This window comes from Callithrix jacchus, chromosome 4, assembly GCF_049354715.1.
Source record: "Callithrix jacchus isolate 240 chromosome 4, calJac240_pri, whole genome shotgun sequence".
NCBI classification, from domain to species: Eukaryota; Metazoa; Chordata; class Mammalia; order Primates; family Cebidae; genus Callithrix; species Callithrix jacchus.
The window spans coordinates 20,180,044-20,204,585 of record NC_133505.1 but is presented as its reverse complement, the minus strand read 5'-3'; the positions used below and the strand labels follow the sequence as shown (position 1 = coordinate 20,204,585).

General features: G+C 41.3%; 1 non-coding gene across 1 annotated transcript; it reads left to right on the top strand.

Moving 5' to 3' along the window:
* The first annotated feature begins 3,582 nt into the window (after positions 1–3,582).
* LOC118153380 (U6atac minor spliceosomal RNA) lies at positions 3,583–3,708 on the top strand. Its single transcript, XR_004742619.1, has one exon. It is a non-coding gene; the product is annotated as a U6atac minor spliceosomal RNA (small nuclear RNA).
* Positions 3,709–24,542: the final 20,834 nt, after the last annotated feature.

Below are 24,542 nucleotides of genomic sequence, written 5' to 3'. Positions count from 1 at the left end.
ACACTGTCCCTTTTTTCCTCCTCTTTTGTCCCATCAATTATCAAATGCCCTTGGTACATTGTCTAAAAATGTTTTAAGATCAGTTTCTCTTTCCCATTCCCAGAACCGCACCCTTTCCTAACAATGATCCTTCAATGCCTCAAAGTCTCCTGGCTTCTGGTTTATCAGATTACTCTTCCTAAGCATTCTCCAGCTCAAAAGCTTTGAATCACTTTCTAATGCTTTTGGGATAAAGCTCAAATCCCTCTGCTGACATTCTGGGCTCATCACAATTCAGTCTCATCATGCCTCTCCAAATTTTCAATAATTCTCAAAAGAAAAATGACGCTAGCGTTAAGTCAACGTCCTCTCTGGTCTTTGTAGCTACCCATGCATTTCTGCCGCCATAGCTTTGCTCTTCCTGTTCTCCCAGCTCACCCCACCTAAAATGGTTTTCACACTTCCTCCTTTTCCTCTTTCCTCTCTCCACTTTTTCTATGGAATCTCACCCCTCTCTTTGTCCTGAGGGAGACTCTCCAAATTCCAGTGTCTGGGCACTGTCTGTTTCACTGTTGCCACCCATTGCAGGCCATCAGTAGGATTTTTCTGTCTCTCAAGCATTGCCTTAACTTCGTGATCCACTCTCCATTCATTCATTCCTTCATCCATGCCTTCACTCGACAATCATTTATTGAATGCCTATTTTGGGCCAGGCACCATGCAAGGACCCACGTATAGAAAGATCAATGAGAAAGCGTCTATTGTCAAGGCAATCCTAATCAAAGGGAAGGAAATTACAATGCACTGCGCTCAGTTCAGTCAAATATATTTACATTGTGCATATGCTCTTTCTGGTTGTCAGAACCCTAAATTCCCTGAGGCCAGAAGCAATACCACGGATTTCTCTTGTGGTCCCTAGTAAGCTTATTGAGCATGTAACTTGAGTGTTTTTGAAACATACTTGCTTGATGTTATTAAACGTTGCAATAACTAATTCAAACTCAAAAATTGTCTTCCTATTTCTGCATTTTGCCAGAAAAACAATTCGGGTCTCAAATGTGAGTTATATAGAATATCTCTGAAGAGATCAAGTAACTGGTGACCAAGAAAGAATCAGTTGCCTAAAAGATGGGGCAAGAAAAATGCTTTTTTATGTACATATTTTTATACCTTTGAATTTGATACCATATGAATGAATAATTGAAAAATAATACATTTTGATACAGTTTTAATGAATCGATCGGAATAAAGCTATAGATGCCAAATTTTTATTTTTCTTTCATCCTCTTCAGCAGCGGTTCCCAACCTTTTTGGCACCAGGAACTGGTTTCATGGAAGATGATTTTTCCACAAACAGAGGGTTGAGGGGATAATTTGCGGATGATTCAAGTGCATTACATTTATTGTGTACTTTATTTCTATTATTATTACATTATAATATATAATGAAACAATTATACAACTCACCATAATGTAGAATCAGTGGGAGCCATGAGCTTGTCTTCTTGCAACTAGATGGTTCCATCTGGGGGTGATGGGAGGCAGTGACAGATCATCAGGCATTAGATTCTCATAAGGAGCACAACCCAGATCCCTGGCATGTGTAGTTCACAATAGGGTTTACATTCCTCTGAAAATCTAATGCCGCTGCTGACCTGACAGGAGGCGAAGCTCAGGCGGTAGTGAGAGTGATGGGGAGTGACTGTAACAGAGATGAAGCTCCATCTGCCCACCTCCTGCTGTGTGGCCTGGTTCCTAACAGGCCAGGGACTGGTACTGACCTCTGGCCCAGGGGTTGGAGACCCCTACTCTTTAGGATGCTTGATGAAATGACAACTTAGAAAATCTTTACTGTTAACACAGATGATGAGAATGATAGGAAGAACACAGTGCTATTCCAAAATCATTCTTGACTTTCTCCTCTTTCTAGTGCATTTGCTTCTCTTTCCTCCTGCATTTCCTTCTAGCCTAGAATTAAGTTTGAGTCCAGAGGAAAAAAAAACAGGCTTGGCATCAGTAGGCTCTGGTTCTGCTGGCCCTGTCACTTTCTTGACCACCAAGAAAATGACCAATAACAGAGTCTGTGGGGTGTCCTGAAAGGCCACATGCCCTGGCCATGCCTGGGATAGAGCTCAGCATAGTCAGCCTGCAAGGTGAGCAGAGCCCCTCTCAAGGCCATTTTCCTCCTGTATATCCCTCTGGATCTGTTCACCTTTTCACCTGAAGAAGGGGCTGTTTTTAGGGTACTGACAGTGGTATTCAGAGGGTCAGCTGACACGCACATGGGTAAATGACACAAGAAGGATAACATCCTTTTCTACCTCTCTACCCCACTGCCGGTAATCTTGCTTTGTCAAGAAACGAAAGCATTTTAAAATGGGTGTTCTCTGTGTAACAAGTACACCATGGAGAGTTTTTACAAGGCACCCCTTTTAACAAAGCACCATGCATTTGAATTATATTGAGCTCAGCATCACACTCCGGAGTCGTCCATGAAAATTGGGAACTATCCAAACTATTGAACCTCTATTAGCTGTCTGTTTATCCTCCCACCTCCACTCCTTGTGCAAACCATATTCAACCCATTTGTGAGAATGTTCTCATTGGCATGCCTGGAAACTATTAAAACCAGATGTCCAGACCACACTGCAGACATCTGGGATGGAGCAACTCTGGTGGCGTCATAAACATGTCCCTGTTCATGGAGGATAACCCCCTTCAGGTGTCTTTTTTGGTCTTCTTATAATACCAAATATATAACTTCCAAATGAGAAACTAGAGGCAGCTTGCATTTGTGCATGTATGTTTACTTCGGCATCTTTTTCAAGTTTGCTTTCACGAATTTGGAACATAAACTCTTATCTTGAGCTGCTGAGGCCTTCATAAAGATTACTTTGAGACCACACATTTATACACTGAAACTGGAGATTTGACTTGTGTATGTTACCCACCCTGAAAACACCAGATCCTGCTTTGTTTCATCTACTAAATGCCCTATTATTTGAGAAAGAAAGAGGGGAAGAAGGGGATAACTATATTTAAACTAAGTTTTATTTGCTTTCACCATTACTATCAATTGTTCCCCCAGTATTTGCACAGTTTCTGAAAATATTTAAACCAAAGCAATGCTTTTCTCAACTTTTTTTGGTAATGAGGGAAAGATGCCTGATCTTATTCATACTATCAGAATACAAGAGTAGACTTTGGGCATGAACAAAGGGTAGTGATTGGAGAATCCCTAAGAACTGATTTCTCTAAAGAAAAATTTTAAAGTGGCTTAAGTGTTTTATGAAAGGAGAGAAGGGGCCAGGCACAGAGGCTCAATTCCTATAATCCCAGCACTTTGGGAGGCCAAGGCAGGTGGATCACGAGGTCAAGAGATCGAGACCATCCTGGTCAACATGGTGAAACCCCATCTCTACTAAAAATACAAAAATTAGCTGGGCGTGGTGGCGCATGCCTGTAGTCCCAGCTACTCGGGAGGCTGAGGGAGGAGAATTGCTTGAACCCAGGAGGTGGAGGCTGCGGTGAGCGGAGATTGCGCCATTGCACTCAAGCCTGGGTAACAAGAGCGAAACTCCGTCTCAAAAAAAAAAAGAAAAGAAAAGAAAAAGAAAGGAGAGAAGGTTGGCATTCCCCTTGACAAGGATGGAAGAGGCTCTTGGGCCTGACAACAAGCATTTAGTTAAGGCATTGCCACCTACTTCGTGGCATCTAACCATTACTAAATTAAAAATAAGATAAAATAAGTATGGCACCTTTTACTGCAAAATCATTGACGTTTGAAAATTGTTTCTATGTTGATGGTTTGTTTCTCATACACAGTGGGGGGGAAGGATTCAAACCCATCCCATTGAAGGAGGAATGGGTTAAACTTAACAAGTGTTAAAATCTCCAGAGCAAGTATATACATGAAACATGGAGACGGGCGTGGTGGCTCATGCTTGTAATCCCAGCACTTTGGGAGGCTGGGGTGGGTGGATCACGAGGTCAGGACCATTCTGACTAACACAGTTGAAACCCCGTCTCTACTAAAAATACAAAAAAAGTTGCCCAGGTGTGGTGGCCCATGCCTGTAATCCCAACACTTTGGGAGGCCAAGGCGGATGGATCACGAGGTCGGGAGATCAAGACCATCCCGGCCAACACAGTGAAACCCCGTTTCTACTAAAAATACAAAAATTAGCTGGGTGTGGCGACAGACGCTTGTAGTCCCAGCTACTCAGGAGACTGAGGCAGGAGAATTGCTTAAACCCAGGAAGTAGAGGTTGCAGTGAGCCAAGATCATGCCACTGCACTACAGCCTGGGCAACAGAGCAAGACTCCATCTCAAAAAGAAGGGAAGGGAAGGACAGAGGAGGGGAGGGGAGAGGAGGAGAAGGGAGGGGAGGGGAGGGGAGGGGAGGGGAGGGGAGGGGAGGGGAGGGGAGAAAAATGAAATGAACAGCTTTCAATTCTGCGTCCCCTGCCTCCACCCCACCTCCATCCTGCCCTTTACTCTCAGAAGCACATATGCTATGGTAGTTTCTGTCTATTCTTCTCAGGCAGCAATCTTGAAAGTGGGGTGCTATAGGGAGCCCACAGTGAAGAGGGCTTTTGAGCTTCCAGAGGATTATTGAGGGCTTACTGAGAGCCGTGGCTTCACCCAGAACTCATGTTCTCAGGTAAGTCTGAGGTTCTGAGCCAATAGACAGCTTAATGGCATAAGGGGCTAAGCGTGACTCTTTCTCTCACAGTGACTCTCTAGGCTGTCATCAGAGATCCAGAGCACAATATAAAAAGGACACTTAGTCTTCTTTTCTTTCAGCCTCAGAAGTTACATATTTAGTAGTTTTATGACCAGTAAGCAGAAAATCAAATCATCAGCTCCAAAAGAAAGAGCAATGGAAATATACACCTACTTCTGTGCTGCTTTCTTTCTGCTTTGGGGGGACCTAAAATTGTTGTGTGTTTTTTAATCTTAGTCCATGTTTTAATACACGACTGGTTACCTATTATGGTTTGTATGTCCTTATGATACTTCTAGATTTTTCTTGACAAAGATTAAGATGATCTTCATGCCTTCTTTGATATTAAAAAAAAATCACAGATGAAAAGGAAAAACTTTTCTGTGGTTATTTCACAAACTGGAAAAAGTAAACAACAAACAATAATTATATTTAAATATTATTTTTAGACCATGCAAAGAGGGGCAGCAGCTGAAGAAACAAATTGCCCCTTAGAGAGTAGAATGAAAATGCAAAATTTTTTTATGAGAATTTTTTAATACAGATGTTTGGGGGCTTATGGATAATTATTTTTAAGTCACTGTGATTTGGTGAGGACTTGATTCCCATCCTTCCTTTCACCAATAGCCTTTGTACTTTTCTACCCACACTCCTGAGCATTCGATGAAGCAGAACACCCCCTACCTCCTGGATTGTTAGGATTATCAAAATGCAAAGACAAAACACCCAATCATACTCAGGTTTTAGTTTCAAAATGGATCGGTGAGACTCCTAACACAAGTGATAGGCGTGCATGGCAAAGATGTGATTTTAAGGGCTGGGCTTTTGAGTTTCAATAGGCTGAACCTATTGATGCACATAAAGTTTATGACATAAACAATAGATTGGAAAGAGTATCACTGAAAACTAAATCGCAACTCCATTGGCTAGGGTAGACAGCTGGGAAAGGAGAGCAGTAAAGTCAGATGATGATGCGGGCCTGCAGGAGAGTTCGCCAGACCCTGCCCTGTGTCCACAGCCAAGAGGACTCTGGAGGGAGGGGAACTGGTAGACATTCCAGATAGGGAACTGAGATCAGGGAAGACTGGGATTCCTCAGGGAAGTCTGGGGCATTGAGAAACTTCAAGGAAAAGTCACCTTAGCCAGCATGGGGTAGCAACTGAAGAAGTGAAATGGCAGGAGGTTTGAGTCAGGTCCCTGAGTCTCTGCCCTGGAGAGAGGTGGGAAAGAAGCATAGTGTTATGCCCTCCCACTTCCCTTGAGGGAGTAAAAGGGCTGAGAAAACCAGGGAACCAGGAGGCATCTCAAGATCGAAATGTGTTGAACTTGGAGTATGTGGACCACAACCAGAGACAAAATGGCATGACCATAAATGGCTCAAGGAATAGACAGTGAAGAGAGAAGACCAGATGCCCCTCCCCTCCAATTCACTGACAGCACGCAGCTCTCACTCCATCTTAGATACAGCCCCAGGGAGAAGTTATCCCTCATTGACTAAGTTTTAGTGCCTGTCACCAGTGGAATAAGGGCTTAAGTTAGAAATTAAGTGGAGTGACTTTGCTTACGTTTTTAAGTCATGTTTTTTGTGCACTGAAGTTTGCGGAGAGTGAAAATTATATTTATGCTACACTGTACTAACATGAAAATACTTTAAAAATCCATAAATGTCACATGACAAGGAATGTTTTTTAAAAATCTGAATATCCTAACGAGCCAGGGTAGATCATCACTGGTAGTCACTCAGGGTTGCTTAAGAAAGATGCTTGATAAAAGTGAAGTAAGCATATAGACATCTCACAGTAATTATGTTTTTCTTGTAATGATCAGATCTTTGTTAATATGAAATGATTCTGATCTGAGCACCACAAATGGGAACAAAGTAAACAGAGAACATTTGAGCCAGGCACGGTGGCTCATGCCTGTAATCTCAACACTTTAGGAGGCTGAGGTGGGAGGATCATTTGAGTTTAGGAATTAAAGGCTGCAGTGAGCTATGATCATGCCATTACCCTCCAGCCTGGGTGATTAGAGCAAGACCCTGTCTCAAAAAATAGAAAAGAAAAGAAAAAAAGAAAGAAACAGAAAGCTTGTATGTAAAACATAGAAGAAATGAAAAATAACTAAAATCGTGATATTTTACGAGGAACAAAGGATGTCTTTCCAGGGCTTAAAGCATCATGATGAATGGATACCTCCACAGTGATCCTGAGGACTTGATCAATAGTGAGCACCTGATCATTTTTTTTAATAAACAGCTTCATGATTTTAGGAATTTTTCAAAATCACCCATGATTTTCTCCTTTTTCATTCTTCGCCTTCTTCCATGAAAAGAAAGCAATAGTTGAACCCATTGATGATCAGTTTCCATTCCATGTTCTCAATTTGTCCATTCTTATAGACAGGTTAATTATTCCACTCATTCATTCATCCATTCAATAGCTATGTGTTGCATGCTTGGTGTGTGCCAAACACTCTTTTAGGTTCTGAAAATTCATCAGTGAATAAGAGAGAGAAAACAGTCCTACCTGAGGACACTGATGAGAGTGACAAATACGAAAGAAAATGAATGTGTTAGGAAAGAAGCACTATGGACAGCGATAAAATAGGCAAGGGGATGGGGGTGTGGGGGCAGATGTCATAATCCTAAACGCGGTGGTCTGATCAGAGCTCAGGAAGATGCTGACGTCTGAGCAAACACCTGAAGGAGATCAGGCAATGAGCTCTGCAGAGATCTGGGAAAGCGCTCCTGGTGGAGCAGATACTAAGTGCAAAGGCCTTGAAGGGGATGCATGCCTTGTGTCTGCAAGGAAGGGCAAGAAGACCAGTGGAGCCCCAAGAATATGGGGGAGGCAATAAAAGGAAGTGAGGTCAGAATGTGATGGGAACCAGATTGTAGGACCATAAGACCATTACAAAGACTTTGGTTTTTACTCCGGAGGGCTGTGGCATTATCTGAATGACATCCTAATAGCACCACCATGGTCACTCCCATGGAGTGGGAATAGACTAAAGAGGCTGATGACAGGCGAATATTTAGGATAGTTGCAGTAATTCAGGTGAGAAATGAGACTAGAAGGGATAAGACTGGTTGCCGTGGAGGGGAAAAGAATGGTCAGATTCTGGACTTAGTATGAAGATAAAACTAGTGAGACTTATTTATGGATTAAATGTGGACTTGCAGGGGAAGGAGTCCAAGCTGATTCTAAATTGGAAGAACTAGAAGGATGCAGTTGGTGTTAGCTAAAAGGAGAAAAACTGAAAAAGAAATCAATTTGAGGCAGGAGGCAAAGATCAGATACTGTGTGAGCTATTCGACATCCAAGTGGAAAAGTAAGTACAGAGCTCAACATAGCTCTGACTTGAAGATGTAGATGGAGAATAATCTTTGCATTAATGGATTTGGACTTACGCATTTAGACAAGCTCATCAAAGGAATAAGCATGGATAAAAAAGAATTCTAAGAATTCTAAGCTGCCAGGTGCGGTGGTTCATGCTTGTAATCCCAGCACTTCGGGAGGCCAAGGTGGGCAGATCACCTGAGGTTGGGAGTTCAAAACCAGTCCAACCAACATGGAGAAACTCCATCTCTACTGAAAATACGAAACTAGCTGGGCATGGTGGTGCATGCCTGTAATCCCAGCTACTTGGGAAGCTGAGGCAGGAGAATTGCTTGAACCCAGGAGGTGGAGGTTGTAGTGAGCCAAGATCATGTCACTGCACTCCAGCCTGGGCAACAAGAGTAAAATTCCATCTCAAAATAATAAATCAATAAAATAAAAAAGAATTCTAAGCTATGATCATGCCACTATACTCCAGTCTGGGTGATAGAGAAAGGCCCTGTAAAAAAGAAAGGAAAGAAGGAAGGAAGGGAGGGAGGGAGGAGGAGAGGGTAAGGGAGGGAGAAAAAAGAAACAGAAAGTTTTTATGTAAAACATAGAAGAAATGAAAAGCAATTAAGATCACGATACAGTCGAGAGGAATAAAGGACACCTTTCCAGGGCTTAAAACACCATGCTGAATGGATGCCTCCACAGTGACCTTGAGGACGTCATCAATAGTGAGAGAATTCCAAAGATAAAAGGTCTGGAAGATGAGAAGGAATAAAGAGGCTTTGTTTAAGATAGGGTAAAACTAGAAGTGGGGATAGCCCTGAAAATATTGGATGGAAACTAACAGCCATCTAGAATATTCACTGATACTGTTGCCTTTAGAGCATCTTGTGCTCTTTAATGACCATGAGCTTTCATTTGGAGAGTCACACGCTTATGGTATTTGATACCATATACAGGATACTGTATGCAGGAACTATATAAGAAAGGGATATTACAAGCAAATTTCATCTATTAACATATATGTAACCTAAACAAGATATTAAGAAAACAAATATGTTTTTAAAAGTTCATATATACAGACGATGTTAGGTTTAGTTGTGGAATGCAAGATTGGTTTATTGTTAGGAAATTGATTCATTCACCACTTTGGTTAAAAGAGAAAACCGTTTGATTACCTTAATAAGTGCAAGGGGAATAGAGCATTAAAAAAAAACACATCTTGCAAACTAAAAATGAACAGGAACATCTTAACCTCATAATGAGAATTTAAACAAACTAATGCAAATACCATACTTAACAGTGGCACAATCATAGCTCACCGTAACCTCTAACTCCTGGGCTCAAGGCATTCTTGTGCCTCAGCCTCCAGAGAAACCAGGGCTACAGGCACATGGCTCCACGCTCAGCTAATTTTGTTATTTTTTGTAGAGGCAAGGTCTAGCTATGCTGGCAAGATTGGTCTTGACCTCCTGGCCTCAAGTGATCCTCCTGCCTCAGTCTCCCAAATTGCTGGGATTCTATGTGTGCACCACTGTGCCCAGCTTGCACCGGCTTTAAAATTAGAAAAAAAGACACACATGACTATCTTATTCACAACTGTACTGGAAGGCCTACCCAGTATGGTAGGAGACTAAAACAAGAAAAGCTTCAAAAAAAGTATGATTAGAAAAAAATATCAGTTGGGCACAGTGGCTCATGCTTGTAATCCCAGCACTTTGGGAGGCTGAGGTGGGAGGATCACAAGGTCAAGAGATCAAGACCATCCTGGCCAACATGATGAAACACAATACAAAAATTATCCAGGTGTGGTGACCCGCACCTGTAGTCCCAGCTACTCCGGAGGAGGCTGAGGCAGAAGAATCGCTTGAACCCAGGAGACGGAGGTTGCAGTGAGCCGAGATTGTGCCACTGCACTCCAGCTTGGTGACAGAGCAAAACTCTGTCTCAAAAAAAAAAAAAAAAAAAAATATATATATATATATATATATATAAAATCACTAGCATTCTTCATTCTAAACCCTAAAGAACCTATGGTAAATTTTTGGCATTTGTGCACAGCAATGTTACTGAAAACAAAACAACTAAAAAAAGCTCATTGCATTTCTATGCATGAGCAACAAATAAGCAGAAAAAAATTTTAAATGATATTGTTTGCAGTACTAAAAACAACTGGGAAAAATAGAAGTAGCGTAGACGAGGCACTGAATGTCTCAAAGAAGATGAGACACACAAGAAGGTAAGTGGCTGAGTTGTCATGATAAAAAGTCGTGGTCAAACAAGATAATTGAATTTAAGATTCCAGAGGTGAGGTCACTCTGTGTGATGACAAGGGCTACGAGTGGCATACGGCAAATGGCTGAATGGAAGCAGAGGCTCCAGCAACTTCATCATTTCCTTCTATGAGGTATTGGATGGGAGAATCTGTTTGCAGGCATGGAGAAGAGTCCATAGGTCTTGTCAAGAGGTTGTTTCAGTATGTTTTTGATTCAGATCAATAAATACAGCACAGATGCTTTCATTCTCATTTTTGTATAACAAATAAAAACATGTTTTGTTTGTCTTTGTTGTGTGATTGTCTGGCTTAAGAGTGTGGCAGATGGAGACTGCAACTTCCAGACACAAGCACCAGGAAACATCAGTGGAAAAGTCAGGAATATTTGCTTCCCAAATTCACAATTCTTATAACTCATAAATGTGCCAGCTACAAACATGTGCATGCTTGTGTTTTTCTGTGTGTTTTCTGGGGAAACACACTAAATCAGATTAGAGGAAATTGCCATCTTTGTAGTCATACAAGTCAATATCAGCAATTGCATATTTTCATGTTTTCTGGATCTGCTATATGAAAATTACTGCCCAAGCTGAAAAGATTGGTTTTACAGATAAAGGGAATGGGGTGTTACAGGCTACTTTATGCTTTTACAGAGAAAACAAAAACAAGCCCGGCTAAGTGCCAATTATATCTTGCTATTATTGCCAATATGATTCTATTAACTATGTTAAGAAGCTATAAAGTAAAATATTTTGCTGGTTACTTCTTTAGGCAACTCAAGTAGATATTATCTCTTGACTAATGAATAAAGGTTCATTTGATTATAAAATGCGGTAGGATATTAGCACGATCTTGGCACACATTATATGCGGTACAATATCTAACTGGCATGGATTCTAATTCCGATGCTTTTATGTAAGCCTTGCTTCCCTATTAAAATTGGAAGCGTTAATTTGCCAGTAATCACTCCACTTTCTCCTATCGTCTGACAGAAAGGACAGGCCCTTACTGCATGGATGAAATGTAGTAATGCATTTAGTGCTAGGCCATGATTTTAGACCTCCAGCTGTTTCACTGGTTGTGTAACTAAAAATAAGATAATGTTATGCTGGGTAACCACGGCTTTTGTAGGCTTTCACATTTTACAAATCACTGCACAGTATGCAAACCGCGATATTGTCTAAATGCTTAAATCCGACCTGGGAGTCTAACACTTCCATTATTAAAGAAGAGCTTGCTAGACTGTGAAGTGGTCTGAATCCTGGAAAGGGAAGCTGATGGGCTGAGTTTATAGCATCCAAAAAATTTCTCCACACTACCCATCCCTGCAGCCTGGTTGGAAACAAGCATTCCTTGTCATCAGCGATGCAGAGCAGAATCGTGAAAGGTCGGTGGTTGTTTTGTTTTTAATTTTTATTCGATCTGTAAACCTCCTACTTATTCAAATGATGCAAACCAGAGAACAGTCTATTAAGCAAGAACAGTGGCAAGAAATAGTATGCCTCTCTAAACAGGCTTACGTTAAAAATGAAGGGTCAGAGGAAAGAACTTTGCTGGTTCACATCATGCAAATGCATAAACGCCCTGTGATCGTTATACTTCTGTGATCTAATCAGAAGCCCAAAGCATGCTGTCTTTAGCCAACTTGTTTGTTTTGCATGAAAGCATTGATAAATAAGGAGAGCTATCCTGAGCCACATTTTTACAATAGCATCTGCTTTCAGAAATCCCAGTCATTCAGAACAAATGCTCCTGGAGAACCGTCTTTCACATTGACAAATACTGGTAAGGACTTGGTGAGACTGTACAGTATCTGAAATTGTTTTCAAGGTTCTAAAGGCAATTTACATTTAAAAAGAAAGAAAGAAAAAACTGAGATGGCCTTTAATTTCTCCAAATACTGCATCCCATGTAGAAACCCAAATTTATGTAAAGGCATCTAAAGCTCATATAAAAGTGGTTGCATTCCCTACTTGGGCAGGGAAGACAAGGATCCCTGGGAAGCAAAATGATTCAAGTGTCAGTCAATCAAGGCCAAATATAAAGCAAAATGTGTGTAATTAGAAATGCATACATGTCCAAGCAATGTTAGCTGACTCTTAAATTCAATTTTCACTAACTCACTTTTAATCACCGACTGAGTAGTTGAGAGGCTGATCACAGGAATGGAAGAGAGAAAACAGGCTTTTCTGTGGTTTCCAACCATTACAATGTTTGTCAAGAGGCCAGAGAAGAACCAAAGGGATTTGGGAGTGTGTATTTGAAAAACGAGACTTTGTATGTAGGAAATGAGATTAGAAATCACTCCACATGTAAGCCTTTAAGAGGGGATTTGTATGTAGGATTGATAGAGGGAGATGGTTAAGGTTATTGATTCTGTGGAAAAAAAAGTGAAGGTACAAATATTAGCCAAGAGTGTAGTGTTACTGGGAATTCAGAAAAATTAAAATGTATAAAATTCGCCTTTTCCTCATGTTCTTCAAGAGTGAAGAACAGAACCCCTTCCTTCCCCAGTCTTTGTCTCCTGTACAGGTGCTGTTTGTTACTCTTAAGGATGCAAAACTGGGTCTTCCATTAAGGCAGGAATGGGCAGGACTCCACTGGTCTAAAATCTATCTCCTGCTGGGGGCTGGGCGAGGTGATTCATGCCTATAATCCCAGCACTTTGGGAGGCTGAGGCAGGCAGATCACCTGAGGTCAGGAGTGCGAGACCAGCCTGGACAACGTGGCAAAATCCCATTTCTACCAAAAGTGCACAATTAGCCAGCCATGGTGGCATGTGTCTCTAGTCCCAGCTACTTGGGATGCTGAGGCAGGAGACTCCTTTGAACCAGGAGCCGGAGGTTGCAGTGAGCCGAGATCATGACATTTCACTCCAGCCTGGGTAACAAGAGCAAAACTTGGTCTCAAAATAAATAAATAAAATAAAAATAAACTGTATCTCCTGTTGGGTTTGGGTCAGGATCTTTAGAGCTAGAGGGGAACTTAGACTCCATCTGGTGCAAATCTCTAATTTTATACACAGAAACTTGTGACACAGAGATGTTGACTGGCTTGCCTGAGGCTACACAGCTAATAAGCCATGAATTAAGTCAAATCTTTTTAAGTTTAAGTTGTGTGTTCAAGTTAATAGCACCAGATTGTCTGTACTTTCCATTCTCTCCTCTACAAAAAGGCAACTCAGAAGAGTGAAACCAATTTAAAATCATACATATCCCTTTCACAGGGGACAAAATCAAATGTCAGAAGAAAAAAAAAAGTCACAAGCCATGCTTTGGCATGGACACTAAGCACAGTCTGAGAGCCTGTCTGAGTGGACAAGAGGCCGTGGCTGAGGAGTGGCCAGTGACGAGCAGGGCATGGACAGAGACCTCACTTCCCCTCAGCAACTTCTCTTTGAGTCACCAAATCACTGAGTCACACCTCTCCTTTCTAGCTGACTCCAGCTTACTCTGAATGGTGGGGTGAATACTCCCAGTCCTAAACTGAAGACTTTGTCTCAATTTGTTTTCTAGGGAAGATGAAAGACCCAGGGGACTTAGCTTGGGGTTTGCTTGTGCTTTTGAAGCTTTACAATATCTGTATCACAGGCCAAATTAACAAATAACATATACATATATGTTAAAGTTGCCCTTTGTTTTTGTTTTAGGGGTTTTTTTAATGTCTTTAGAAAAGCCCTAGGGCCTTTGCAAGTATTTTCAAATAATGGCAAGTTCTTAGCATTATCCTTCGAAGACCTACAAGTTCCAGCTAATTTGGCCCTTACTGTCTTCATGTTTGAATGCAAGACTTTTACTTTAGAAAAATTAAACAACAGACATATGACATGAACTCATCTAAGTGTGTTGATGCTGTGTCTTCACATTTGCACCAGACCCACAGATTCGACCCCTCCATGCTCAGCCAAACCAGCTCCTAGGATTCAACGTTCTGAAACCCAGGCTCTTTTCGATCAGCTCATTGAAAGCATGTTACCTCTGCACTCTGCCCTATCTCCACCTTCCTGGCTGTCCCACATATCAGCCTAATGACAGCATATTAACTAATTTACTTTATCAGTCTTGCTGTTGCTGGGAAAATATTGCACAGAGCAGATAACTTATTGAAGAAGACAGAAAGTGCCTCTTCTCTCCAGCCCAGTGGCAATTAGAAGTCACTCAGCCCATCTGCAATTTGGTTCTCTCTGCAAGGTGCCCAGCTGTTCTGAGGCCCTTCCTCTCATTCTTCGTTAACTATAGCAGGTATTCTGGAAACCTGAAAGGGCAGAATAACATCTCATTTCTCTCCCACTTCCCCCAAAATATTATATTCATTGAGTAGAGAAGCTTTTGACAAGGAAAGTCTTCAATAAACAAATAAAGCAGGCTTTTTTTTTAACTTTCAAGTTATCACAAAGCAGATATCACATTCAAAAGATGAGAATGAGGCTTCCCCCCCCCCATCCACCAATCACTCTACTGAAAGCCATTAGTATTAGTAGTTGTAAATCCATTAGGTTAAATTGCCTCATCACACTTTCTACACCACAATCTAGGAAATGTAAAGATGAGGGGTAAGGAGTGAGCACAGATTCCCTTGGAAGAGAATGTATGACCACTCAGCTGGCAAGATTTTTCTATCTTGAAAAAGGGACACAGTTCAGTGGGGTTCTTAGAAGGGGTGCCCAACCCTAGGGTTTCACATCAAGCTTGTTAGTGTGTAACTAGCACCCTTGCTTTTGCTAATTATCTAAACCTATTAGCTGCTATTATTTCTTGACCATTTCTTTAGCTAGTGTTCCCTACCCCCATATTTTAAAAAAAATCGCATAAAGTTGTATTCATACCTCATCAGTTGGTGATGCGTCTGTATCTATGTCCTCTGAAGATGATGTGGAGAAACAGCCCGTCAACAGTGCCTTTATAGCTCTAGAGATACCCTCCCTGGTCTCCCAGACTTCAGCGGTTAAGCTTGCTGCTGCCCAACATTTTAATATTTTTACTATTGCTATACAAACATTTCTTAATTGCAGATGTTTAAATATCACTCGTCATTTGTTGAATCTCTAAGACACTGGTGGGTTTTCTCATTTCTGCTTCCGAGACAAAGAAATAAGAGATTAGGTGGCCCACAGGATTAATATTCTTCCTGAATACACAGCTCCCTATGAGGCAGCACCCACACAGAGAGGGAAGAGCACGGGCATCTTTTTCTTGGAAGCAGGAGCACCTGGGTCCTAGTCCAAGCTTGCTCAGCCTTTCCCTAGCTGTGTCACTGTGGGCAAGTTATTTACTCCTCTGAGACACAGGTACTTCCTCAGTCAATGTATCTACCTTGTCAGAGGTCAATAGGATAAATGGCAGAGAATAACCAGCACAATATTAATAGGTGATAACAATTATTATGAGGCCCAAAAGAGTCACGAAGCCAAGCTCTATACACAATTGGTTCAGTCAGTCATTCTGTTGGAATTAACTGAGCAGATGTTAAGTGGCATAAAATGTTAGGCTCTATTCTACTGTTAGTTCAACTGTTTAGGGAGATAATTTTGACCCCCTACTTAAAGATATCCCTCCTCATCCATTATCAAAGTAGTAAACTAGAAAGTCATACATTCGGAATAGAATGTCTTACTTATATCGTAGAATAAAATATATTGCTTTTGTAACGAACCTTGTCAATTTTTTCTCAAAGCCTTCCTCCTACTCCATCACTTTCAGTCATAGAGACTGGGTATCTCAATGTTCCATCTCCAGGGTGGATCCCGACAGTCCTGTGCTGGTCAGTTTAATTATTGGTTCAGGAAGGAGCGTATAACCCACGCTATGTTAATCCTAGGGATGTCCAGGATTTTGTTTGGTGGTTGAGGGAAGAGCAGGTCTCTCTTCCTCTAGAAAGGCAGGGATTGCACATAAAAAGCCAGGAGTGGCTGGTGCCACTTCCTGCTCTGAAAGAATCCAAACTGAGGATGACGTCAACCACCAGAAGAAGGCAAAGCAAAAATAATCTGAAACAAACAGAGCTGGGGAGCTGATCAAACGACCCTGAGGCTTCCCAGAATGTTGAGCTTTTCAATTTCTTGAGTCAATAAATTCCTTTAAGCCCATTTAGAATTGGGTTAGATGGTATGTGTGGCCTCATGTGTGTTGACTGTACGATTTATTGTGCTGCACTATTATACTACCACCCTTTATCAAGGATTGACGTACAAAACCCACTATATATGTTTCTGCACCTTCTGGAAAACCAGTCTTGAAGGCATTATATTACCATTGTCCTTTAAAAATGGATTCAGCTAAGTGGGGTAGCTCACGCCTATAATCCCAGGTACTTGGAAGGATGAGACGGAAGGATCACTTGAGGTCAGAGTTTAACATCAGCCTGGGCAAAGCAGCAAGACCCCAGCTCTAAAAACAAATAACTTTAAAAATATGAATCCATGTGGTGAGTTTAATCATTGAATTTACTGTTAGCGGGGAGCAGAGCTTACTTGTAGAGAATCTACTGGCTATCATTTTCCAAACTAGATCTATATACACACATAATTTTCTTTTTGCCTCATCTGTCTGGAAGGCAGAGATACATGTTGGCAGGTTTGGTCACAAGCACTGCAGGGACTTTGACCATGTGTAAAGATAGAAGATAGGGTAAGCTGTGAACATGGTTATCAGGGTCCCCAACCCCAACTGGGCATCAGAGAGTAGCAGAAGCCCTGGACATGCTTGGGAAGACAGAAGATGCAACAGACAGCAAGCGCACTCAGAGGTTTAGGACATCTTGGATTGGATCAGGCTGTTAGTAGGCCTTAATAAATAGCAGTTCTCTTCAAAGTCACATGGCTAAAAGTGAACCTGAGAACCGCCCACATCAGATCTACCTGAAGATACAGGGGAATTGTTGAGTATGAAGATTCCTCTGCCTCAACCGAGACCAACTGCATCTGATTCTAGGTGGCCTTTGGAAATCTGTACCTCTTGTAACCTCCTCAACTAAGTTCGACACAGTCTAAATTTCCTAAACTTGCTTGACTGTAAGACTGACCCAAAGCACTTGTTAATACACTGACTACAGTTCCCCATCCCAGAACTCATGAATTCGAATCTCCAGGGGAAGAGTCTAGGAATATTCATATTTAACAAGCACCCAGGAAATTCTTCTAATCAAGTCTGTTTAGGAAATGCTTCCCACCTAGGTCAGGCTTCTACAAGAAAGTAACATAGACTGGGCAGCTTATAAACAACAGAAATGTATTTATCGCAGCTCTGGAGGCTGGAAGTCTGAGATCAGGGTGCCAGCATGATTGAGTTCTGGCAGGGGCCCTCTCTGGGTTGCAGACTGCTGTCTTCTTATTGTATCCTCACATAGTGAAAAGAGAGAAAGAGAACTCTATGGGGTCCTTTTTATAAGGACATTAATCTCATTGAGGAGAGCTTTATCCTCATGACCTGATTACCTCCCCAAGACTCCAGTTTCTCATACCCATCATATTGAGAATTAAAATTTCAACATATGAATTGGAGATGAGGATATATTCAGTCCATAACATTTCTGAATATATAGAGTACTAGAAATATAGAGAGTACTGGAAATCCATTGGCACCCGAGTCTAAGGGCTCCCATATCCCAGATCTGCTGGGAAGTTCTGTACAGGAGGCCCACGTGACACTGGAAGATGTAACTAAGTCATCAGATCCAAGATCTGGAGAGGCTGACTTGCTTCTAAGTCCTTCAAGATGGTGAACTTGAGGGTAGCCATCCAGTCTTCCCACACCTGCCAGGTACAGGCCTAGATCTGCTAATGCTCCCCAACACCAGGACAGGCTGCCCAAAGCTGGGCAAACTGATGCCGGAGCACAGGAGGTGCTTGCCTGCAGTGGCCCCCAGACTCCAGGCTCTTCATGCTCTCTCATCATTGGGTCTCAACTATAGATGCTTTAAGTCAGCTGAGGAGCTTTAATAAAATCCATGCGGGGCTCCACCCAAACTAATGAAACCAGAAGCAGGGCAGGGAGCCTGCTGTGTTTATTACCTTCACCACCCCCAACTAGATGGCTTTGTGCACAGCCCGAGTTGGGAAACCTGTGAGTTGTGTCCACTTTCCCTCCCTCATCTCTGCTATGAACTGCCCTGCTCTGCATCCTTATTTAAAAGGCATCTCTTTAGCTGTTGTTGCAAATCTGTGTGGAAATTCTTTAAAACATTTTAAGTGACTCATTAATTCAGTCAACTAGAGTTTATATTTTTAAGGTTATTTATTTATTTATTTTTAGAGACAGGGTCTCTCTCTCTGTCACCCAGGCCAGGGTGCAGTGGTACAGTCGTAGCTCACCACCGCATCAAACTCCTAGGCTCAAGCAATTCTCCTGTCTCGGCCTCCTGAGTAGCTGGAACTAACTACTGAGTTGCTGCACAGCACCAAGACTCCAGGGTCTGGTGACTTTTTTTCTTTCTTTTTTTTTTTCTTTTTTTTTTTGTGGAGAGAAGATCTTACTCTGTTGCCTAGGCTGGTTTCAAACTCCTGATCTCAAGTGATCCTCCTGCCTTGGCCTCCCAAAGCTCTGGGATTATAGGCATAAGCCGCTTTACCTGGTGCCATTTTAAAAAAAATATCCAACATATAGGTGAGTCAGCATTTTAAAAATCCGTCCTTGATGATGGAATATAAATCATAAAAAATCCTGGACCCAGAATTATAAACGTGATTGTCTCTTTAGAATTCAGTATTTGTGCACATAAATAACATTTACTAGATAATTATAATGTAAAAATCATCTGATGATTGCAGTGATGTTTTGAAGATGAAATAAGAGGACTGTAATAAAAGGTGGTGTGCTGAAGAGTAAAGACTGTACTATATTTTTATCTGCATAATAAAGACATTTGAATATTAAATTCTAAAGCATGCAGTCAATTAAGTCTAATGTTAAAACAATAAATGGTAATGGTTTAAAAAAAAAGCACTGGGTATTTATAGTTTTATGGGATGGGAAAACCAGTCTACACAAACACTAAGTAGTGGAGCCCTGACCTTGCACCAGTCTACCCTCCACAGACTTGGGTCACAAACATGAGAAGCCACATGTGCTTGAAAGAGCACCAGGCATCCTGGGCTGTACAAGAGAAGAATACACTGGAGAGGGTTTGTAATCACCTTTTTTCCCCTACAGTAAAATATCTTTTTTAATGGAAATAGTGAGCAAAAAACTGTATAGGCAGCCAGGTGCAGTGGCTCACACCTGTAGTGCCAGCACTTTAGGTGGGCAGATCACCTGAGGTAAGGAATTCGAGACTAGCCTAGCCAACACAGTGAAACCCTGTCTCTACTAAGAATATAAAAATTAACCAGGCATGGTGGTGCATACCTGTAATCCCAGCTAATCTAGAGGCTAAAGCAGGAGAATCCCTCGAACCCAGGAGGTGGAAGTTGCAGTGAGCTCAGATTGTGCTACTGCACTCCAGCCTGGGCAACAGAGTGAGACTCCCTCTCAAAAAATTAAATTAAGTTAAATTTAAAACTCTATAGGCAAAAGTTTCTTGTTGCAACATGGGTCATTAAGAGCAAAACTCTCAATCGGTATCTTTGAAATAAGTTTCCAAAAGCATCACTTTAAGGTCCTTATTCATGGGACACATTCACCACGAGCCTACTCTCTCACCAGCCAGCAACTCAACCTCATTACACAGTGGTCCAAGTACCAAGGGATCGGTGAGTCAAATGGATGGATTTGGAAAAGTTTGGTGGGGAGAAATTAATGAATTAATGAAATCAACCCAACTATGGTGGGAAAAAAAGAGCTCTTGTGAAGCAGAGCAGAAAATTATTTAGATGGCTATGTACTTTATAAATTGTTTATAGGCATGAGCTTGGGTACAGTGGAAAGAACATTGGAATTAGTGACTTCAGTTCCAGTCTCACCCATAATATGTGCTGGTTCTGTGCCTCAGGCAAGCCTCTGAATCCTTCTGAATCTCAGTTTTCCCAATTCAAAAAGGGGGGTAATAGTACCTACCTCACTAGATTATAATGTAGATCAAAGGAAATAACAGGTAAAGAAACCCTTTGAAAATTACCTTCACTGGACAATAGGCCATCTAGAAATGGTATAATTATATTCCATGCTGTGAAAATTTCTAGCTTAGAATTTTGAGCAATTAGGTGCTCCGCAGCAAAATAAGGGACATGGAGAACTTGGAGAAGGTTCAGAAGACAGCCACAGAGATGATTAAAGAGACTGAAAATCAAAACCATTCTTAGGAAAGGTTAAAAGAACCGGGTTCATCCTGCTTTGGAGAAGACAAGTCTACAGGATAATTATCATTGTTTACAAGTACACACAGCCTGGTGTCCAGCTGTTCCTTCCAACTGACAGAAGAAAAGAAAGTATCATAGACCCTCATCACTGGCAGATTTGACATGTGAGGTTTCAGATCACTGTTTGTGACTCTGGAGGTTCATGACATGTCATAATTTGTATTTTCATTTAACCACAAATTGTAACCACAGGTGTGTGAAGGGAGCCCATGAGATGATCAGTGACTGAGTCTATTCAACTACCCAATGCAGAAATCTTAATGGGAGCAGGGTGTGGAATCACTTCAGCACTTTGGGAGTCCAAGGCTGGTGGATTATTTGAGCCCAAGGGGTCGAGACCAGCTTGGGCAACATGGTTACACCCCATCTCTACAAAAAAAATACAAAACATTAGCTGGGTGTGGTGATACACACCCGCAGTCCCAGCTACTCGGAGGCTGGGATGAGAGGATCATTTGAGCCCAGGAAGTCAAAACTGCAGTGAGCCATGATCATGCCACTGCACTCCAGCCTGGGTAACAGGAGGGAAACTGTCCCAAAAAAAAAAAATACAAAAAAATTAGCCAGGTGTGGTGGCATGTGCTTGTATTCCCAGCTACTCAGAGGGCGAAGGCAAAAAATTCCTCGAACCACGGAGGTGAAGGTTGAAGTGAGCCAAGATCCTGACATTGCACTCCAGCCTGGGTAACAGAGCAAGACTCTGTCTCAAAGAAAATTATATTAATATTTTCTGTTATTATATTGTATATTCTATATTATCTTTAATATATACTACATACTATACAGTTTCAATATAATATCATTAGAAACAATATTATCATTTAATTATGTAAACAAATGGTCGAATTATCACTAAAATAGCAAGAGGCAAAAGAGTACAGTGCCATAACTCATATTCTGAAACCAGACACCCAGGTTCAAGGATGGGCCTTGGAAGTACTTGCTGTATGATTTGGTCAGGTATCAAATCACATAGTTATAGAGATAAGAGCAACACCCAGGGCTGCTGTGAAGAAGTGATGAGATCACATGCTTCAGGTCATCAAGTTACAATCACGTTCTGGTGTCTGCTCCTGGACTAGAACTTCAGGCAGGATGAAGGCCAAGCAACCAGACCAGGAACACTGGACCAATGAGGAAATGGCACATAGTTTCAACTCAAGCACTGCAGTCCTCCCGAGCTGTCAGGGAGAACTCAGATGTGCTGAGTGTTTCTGAAGGAAACAAAGTGTTCTATCTATAGACTAAAATTTGATAAGGATGAACTACAAGATTCAGGGAGGCTTTGCAAAGAAACAAGTAGCACAGAAAGTGCCTCGGAGAAATCTTACTGGCAACAATGAGATTGGGTGACTCTAGAAGAAATTTCTTTGCCTTTCTTGGTACTAAATACTGAAGGATCAAATGAGCATAACAGACACATGAAAGTAGGTTGACCCTTGAACAACATGGGGGTTACTGTCATATAACTTTTGACTCAAAAACGTAACTACTAGTAGCCTACTGTTGACTGGAAGCCTTACTGATGACATAAGCAGTCAATTGACAAGTACTTGTATGTTATATGCGTTGTATACTGTATTCTTACAACAAAGTAAGCTAGAGAAGAGAAAATGTTATTAAGAAAATCATAAGGAAGAGAAGATACATTTACAGTACTACGCTGTATTTATCAATAATACAAGTTTGTTGTGGTCTGTTTACAAGATGAATCATCTGTCAAAAGGCTGACGACTGCAGTGCAGACCTCAGTCTATGGTACAGATCAAGCAATTCAACTTTTCCTTGTAATGACATGACTTCCCTCTGCTTTTTGGGAGCACATCCAGCATCACTAGTGATATTTCATATGCATTCCATTGGGTTATGAAGGGTTTACGGTATTGCACTAAACACGATGAAAATACACAAGAACTTCAAGAGATCACCTTTTAGTGTGATAAAAAATTGACCAGGAAGAGGAACAGCTCACGGGGAAATGATTAGCATCACACTTCATATTTTATTATTACTATTATTTTTAGATGAAGTCTCACTCTGTCACCCAGGCTGGAGTGCAGTGGCTTTATCTTGGATCACTGCAACCTCTGCCTCCTGGGTTTAAGCTATGCCTCCCAAGTAGCTGGGATTACAGGTATGCGCCACCATGCCCAGGTAATATTTGTATTTTTAGAGGAGATGGGGTTTCGCCATTTTGGCCAGGCTGGTTTCGAACTCCTGGCCTCAAGTGATACACCGACCTTGGCCTCCCAAAATGCTGCATGACGCATTTTAAGTGAATACTTGCAACACTTAAGTTCACGGCGATAGCAACAGGAAGTGGCTATGAAATTATTGCAGTAGTATGGCGTTACTACAGTTAATTTTATGCAGTTATAATTCAATACTGCATTTTTACATTTGTTTTTATATTTCTCTCAACTACAAATGGCATCATATGCAGCCTATAAGTGTATGCACAAGTTTTGATGAATTTTAACTTTTTATAATAAATTTGGGTATATTTTATGGTGGCAAATTATAAAACAGACTAGTATCTACATATATTTTCTGAATTCATGACATACCTTACAATTTCTTAATGTTTCCAATATTTCTAGGCTGTGTTCGTTGAGTTTTTTCAAATGATTGCAAATCTCAAAAAACATTTCCAATATATGTCTTGGGAAAAAATCTGCAAATAAACGGATCCACAAAGTTCAAACACATGCTCAGGAGCACTGTACCTATTTTACATCCTGATCAGGATGCCTTATTTAAAACATACTTACTTTACGTTAAAACGCACGCTCTGAATGAAGAGACCACCCAAATAGACTTGGTGTGATTAACATGGCTGTTTATTCACCGCTGAGTCAGTGGAGGGCAGTGGGAGAGAAGCTAGTTTTATATGTTTGCAGTAGGCAGTGTAAAGTTACAGAAGTTACAGTTTAGGGTGGTCTTTTGCAAGCTGGGAGGGGGTCGTAGGGACTGGAGTCACAAAGTTGACCAAAGTTGGTTACAAAGTTGACCAAGGTTGGTTACAAAGTCCAATGGCCTTGTCAATTGAGGCCGGAATAAGAAACAATAGAAGAATGTCTCAGGTTAGTTAGGCAACGAAAGGGTTGATTGTCTTCCACTTTTCATGGTCTTCCAATTCCTTCACATTTTCTAATTCCAGAAGGCCCTCTAGAGGTGTACGTGCACGCCATGGCTCCATCAGTCAGCCCAAAAGAACTTACATTTTATTTTTTAATTATGAAAAAAGTATTTACCATGTTGATTTCATTTGTTCAGATATCAATGTGTTGTAAGATTATTCTTGCCCCTAGAAAGAAGAATTTCGGAGCCATCTCCTATCAATTACATGAAAACCCAGGAAAAGAGCATAAGTAAATTCCCACACTGCTATTATTAACACCGCTCCTTGATCCACCAAGGATTATCTGCGGTAACATGTCACCCTCCTGCCTCAAGCTTCTGAGCTATATCCTGCCACCAAGAGCATATGTCACATTGAGAAATACCAACAGATTTAAACAGATTTAACAAAACCTAATTAAGAAGTTCAAAAGTCCTTCCTAAAATATAGATGCTGTCTTCTAAAGTCAAATTAAAATCATTGCTTATATCTGTTCTGATGACTTTCCCTACCAATGTGTTAGAACCCACCAGAATTCTCCTGCATTGTCAACAGAGCTGGTGACATCTTTACTTAGTTTCCCTCTATCATCTCTACCCAACTGTCCTAAAACATTGCCCTTCTCCCTTAACTAGTTCATACTTTTTTTTTTTTTTTTTTTGAGACAGAGTTTCGCTGTTGTTACCCAGACTGGAGTGCAATGGCGCTCTCTTGGCTCACCGCAACCTCCACCTTCTGGGTTCAAGCAATTCTCCTGCCTCAGCCTCCCAAGTAGCTGGGACTACAGGTGCGCACCACCATGCCCAGCTAATTTTTGTATT